Raw genomic sequence first — 5,524 nt, forward strand, 5'->3', positions numbered from 1 at the left:
AACATCACCTGCGTAGGCCACTACTTGTATATTCCTCTCCTCTATATTCTTTAGCAATCGATTTATTGCCAGTATCCACAGCAGGGGAGAAAGTACACCGCCCTGAGGGGTACCCCTCCTGACGGATCTGCGTATCGTCGAGAGGCCCAACGTAAATAACGAATCAACTGTTCTGTAAATTTCCCAAGTCTCTCGGCGACACCCAAATCAGTCATCGCGCTTGTTTGGCCCCGGTAAGATGTTGTTCAAAGCTCCCACTATGTCTAGGAAGGGTACCACAGAATACTTTATTCTCTATTAATTGCTCTATCTCTGTAACTAGTCAACTTAGTGCTGTCTCTGTGGATACCTTTAGAATATGCATGTTGTGATCTCGCGAGTAACGAAGGTGTCAAGTTTTCTCTTATAAAGGTGTCTGTTAATCGCTCTAACGTCTTTAATTGGAATGAGGAAACGCTGATAGGTCTGAAGTCTTTAGGTTTCGTATGCGAGCTCCTATCGGCCCTTGGTATAAAAACTACCCTGACTTCTCTCCAACTAAGGGCGATGTAATTCAATAGTAGTGTTGCTCTGAATATGGTTACCAGCCATTTCAAAACGTTGCTCATTGTCTGTTGCTGTTGCGCAGGGGTTATCCTATCTGGTCCCGGTGTTTTGTAAGATTGGAAGTTTTCTACAGCCCAAGTTATCTTGACTTCTGTGACAATGTTGAGGATATCGGAACCTAGTACCGTATCCGAAGTTGGACCATTGGTCGTTATCGCTTCCTTTAAATTACTTGGGAAGTGAGCATTTAATAGTAGATCTAATGATTCCTCGCTGGAGTCTGGCCTCTGAAGATACCCTATGGGTTGAGTAGACTTGGACAGGATTTTTCTCAGTCGAGATGCCTCTACCGTAGTCTCGATCTCCCCACAAAAAGTTCTCCATGAAGACCTTTTTGCCTTCCTTATTTCTTTCTTATATATTTTTACATTGTTATAGTACAAGTCCCATTTCGTTTTCAGAGAGTTTGGCTCTGTTGAATTGTTTGCTGCAATTCTTTTGTAGCTTTTTAAGTTCGGGTGACCACCAGGGTGGCTTATTCTTCCCTCTATCTTTAGCTGCTGGGAAAGTCTTGTGCAGGGCTTGGTTGCAGCAATTAATCAGTCTACTAACCATGTTATGTAATGCCTTTATGCTAAAACGGTTGAAAGGGCTAACCACAGGTAAACGTTTTGCTAGTTCCTGAGAATATCTAGGCCAGTTTGTTTTCCTATGGTTCCTGAATTTGAGTGCTTTAGAATGAATGACCACTTCTTGGAACGTGCATTCTATATATCTGTGATCAGATAATGAATATGCATTGAGTACCTTTATATATATAATTGGCGCGTACACCCTTTTTGGGTGTTTGGCCGAGCTCCTACTCCTATTTGTGGTGTGCGTCTTGATGATGTTCCACAAATGGAGGGACCTACAGCTTTAAGCCGACTCCGAACGGCAGATATTTTTTTATGAGGAGTTTTTTCATAGCAGAAATACACTCGGAGGTTTGCCATTGCCTGCCGAGCGCCGACCGCTACTACAAAACACTTTTTCTTTATTTTGGTGTTTCACCGGGACTTGAACCTACGTTCGCTCTGATTTCCGAATGGTTTTTACACAGCGCGTCAGTCGTTTCTTTTTCGTGCTAACCGGCGCCAGTTGGACACACCAAGTGAAGCAAAGTCCTTCTCCACCTGATCTTTCCAACGCAAAGGAGGCACCTCTGCTACCACCAGCTGGTACCGCATCGAATACTTTCAGGGCCGGAGCATTTGTATCCATTCGGTCGACATGACCCAGCCAACGTAGCCGCTAGATCTTTATTCGCTGCGCTATGTGTAAGTCGTCATAAAGCTCATACACCTCATCGTTCCATCGCCTGCGATATTCGCCGTTGCCAACGTGCAAAGGTCCAAAAATTTTACGCAGAATCTTTCTCTCAAACACTCCAAGCGTCGCTACATCGGATGTTGTCAATTCACTATTCTACCTACAATTGAGTCTGAGACGCTGAACAGTCATCGACTAATGTGGAAGAAAAGGCAGAGAGTCTAGGACAATCACCAGGAGTAGACAAGAATCCGATGATGGGTTATGTAGCACAAATGTCAACGCAAATATCAATCATAGCAAATGTCAAAAAAATCTTCGCAAGTATGAGTAGAAATGTCTTCGTCGAAGATAAATATGCAGCTGGAAAAACAAGATACGCGTATATCCAAGCTAGAAGCAGAAAAGACACATATGACGTCGGAACTAGAAGCAATTGAGACTGAGGTGTGTGCAGTGAAGTCTTGTCTCTGTGAATTGAAATTGAATCATCCGAATATGTTAACCAGTGGTCCGAAAGTAAAAGCGCCGTCATTCGACGACACTGTACAACTCCCTATATCTAAGCTCCAGTCCGAAAAAATAGCAACAAAAACTCACAGCTACTGCAGACAAAGTTGCTGCATTGGTTGCCTCGCTTAAGGGTTCCGCCGCTGAAGTACTGCAGGCAGTTCCAGAAACCGATCAGGGTAACTATGAGAGTCTGATGATGGTAATAGAGAGGCGTTATCACAGGCGGCAAATGTTCTAGATGGAATGGACGAATCGCTGCCCCATGACAAATGAATCCTTGCAGGAATATGCCATTGAGATTAGGCTTTTAGCGCATGCAAAGAAAGCTGGAGATTTCGTGAAAAAGTTACATTTGAGAGAGAGATTTACTTGGGTAAAAGGGTTCTGTAGTGTGAAAATATGTAGATAAATCTGATAACCGGGTATGAAGAAAAAGTATTGTACATTTCGGAAAGGCAACCCTAAGTCATCGTAAATCGACTCCGCCAAAATCCGAAGCAGCCATATAGGCTAATGTGGATGGCGGCTGTGGTACAGGTGAAGTGTGGTCACAGATGCTGTAGGAGACGGCGAATACAATCATGGTAAGCACATTAGTAAAGACGGAAAAAGACACGACCTCATAAGGACTTTGAAAGCTACGAAACTGTTTCAAAAATACGGCTACATACTCGACGGTGATTGAAAATTTGGAAGAACTTCCATCGTGACATATCGCACAGGCACAGGCGATACAAAGCCAATTCGTAAATTTTCACAACGAGTCCCACTAGCAAAGCGCGAGAAATCAAATCAGATAATCTCAGAAATGCACCAAAGTGGATTAATTAAGCCATCAATGAGCCCGTGGTGTTAACCAGTTGTATTGGTTAAAAGGAAAGATGGTAGCACCCGGGTTTGGGTAGATTACAAAAATCTGAATGAAGCCACAAAAAACGGTTCTACGTTAACGGAACAACCCGGATTTATATCCGATCAAGGACTGTCACTGCAGCAGCAATCCACGTATATGTATGGGGAATATTTTTGGTTCTACAACAGCAACAAAAAGGAAATAGTTTTCCATGCTTGATTTAAAAATTTCATTACTGGCAAGTGGAGCTTAAGGACTGCGATTGTGAGAAGACATCCTTCAGCATAGGAGTTGAATTGCGGCATGGAACCGAAAGACGTTAAAGAGCAACCCTCTAAATGGCAATAGAAGGTGCTGTGCCTAAGTCATATTGGGTGCAGGGGAATAGATTTAAAATTATTGATAGAGTTTTTCATTGCATAAAAGCGAAGACGGAAATCATTCAAGTGATCTGATTAAAGTTCCGAAATCCAAAGCTTTATTCGTTAATGGACCAAGCGGCAGTCATCTGGGTATCACTAAAACGCTGGAGAAGATTAAGAGGCGGTTTTGCGGTGTAAATTGTACAGAATCAGTTGCAGAATCAGTTGCAGGATTCGAAATTGCGCGCAGTGTATAGCAATGAAATATCCAAACGAAAGAAGTCGTCGAAGATTACCGCAATACAATGGCGGTCCCCCACTTCAGCAAGTAGCCATGGATGTGGCGTGTTCATTTCCTCCGTTTCTAGTCACTCCAGCAGCAAATATCTGTTCGTTGCTGGGAACTGCTTCAGTGACGGGAAGTGTACATTCTATAAACCAAGACGCCAAAACCATTGTTGAGGTTTTTGTGCAGAGTTGGAGTACCTATCGGATTGCATTCAGATCAGGGAACAAACTTCGCAGCTTCATGTGTATTAAGAAAACATGTGCAACAACCTTGCCCTCTCAATCGGATGGATTGGTCGCAGTATTCAACCGCACTCTGGAGGAGCACTTGCAAAAGGAACTCAGAAGGACAATGAAATTCGGACAAACAGAAAAAAATGTGCTTGTTGCCCTATATCTCAGCTGTTCATGAAACTACTGGCCAATCAATCGCAAGGATCCTCTTTGGAAGCAATTTGAAACTTTCGGGTGATTTAACGTTTAAAAGGCAGGTTGACTTGAAGGAATTACGCCATCATGTGGAGCAACATTTCCAGCTAATGATCGATAAAATGAAGGATCGAATTGACCTTTCTGTGAACTCCCAAAGATTTGTGGTTCACCGTATACATCAATGCAAAACTGGACAGGGGACAACTGGCAACAAAAACCGAGCAAATGAGATAAAAAAGCAAAAACATGAATTCGCCTTTACACCAGACGACAAGACACATCAAGGCGAGACTAAAGTTAGCAATTAGTTAGTAAGTTAAGTAATTCAGTAATCAGACTAAGTTAATCATGTGAACGTACGAACGTAGTCTGTGACTTTTATTTAGCAATCCAGTGATCGAACTCAGAGTAAGTGTTTTCCGACGTTTTATTGGAGAAAGTGTAAAATTTTGTAACAATATGTATGTATGGAATCATAGAAAAGAATGTGAGGTTAGTATTTAGTATTTCTGCCATGAAAAGGTTCCTCTTAAAAAATTTGCCATTCGAAGTCGGCTTAAAACGGTAGGTTCCTCATTTTTTGGGAACAACATCAAGACGCAGACCACAAATAGGAGGAGCAGCTCGGCCAAATATCCAAAAAGGGTGTACGCGCCAAGTTTTATTTATTTTTGTTAACCCTGTGAAGCGTAATTATAGAACTTAAAATGAAAGATATGGAGTTAGTCGAGGCTTAGGAAGAATCCCTTAAATCTTCTTCTTCTTAATTGGCGCGATAACCGCTTACGCGATTTTGGCCGGGATTAACAAAGCGCGCCAGTCGTTTCCTTCTCGTGCTAACCGGCGCCAATTGGACACACCAAGTGAAGCCAAGTCCTTCTCCACCTGATCTTTCCAACGCAGAGGAGGCCTTCCTCTTCCTCTGCTACCACCAGCTGGTACCGCATCGAATACTTTCAAAGCCGGAGCGTTTGTATCCATTCGGACGACATGACCCAGCCAACGAAGCCGCTGGATCTTTATTCGCTGCGCTATGTCTATGTCGCCGTAAAGCTCATATAGCTCATCGTTCCATCGCCTGCGATATTCGCCGTTGCCAACGTGCAAAGGTCCAAAAATCTTACGCAGAATCTTTCTCTCAAACACTCCAAGCGTCGCTTCATCGGATGTTGTCATCGTCCACGCTTCTGCGCCATACGTTAGGACGGGCATGATGAGA

Source organism: Anastrepha ludens, chromosome X (assembly GCF_028408465.1).
Source record: "Anastrepha ludens isolate Willacy chromosome X, idAnaLude1.1, whole genome shotgun sequence".
Taxonomy (NCBI): Eukaryota; Metazoa; Arthropoda; class Insecta; order Diptera; family Tephritidae; genus Anastrepha; species Anastrepha ludens.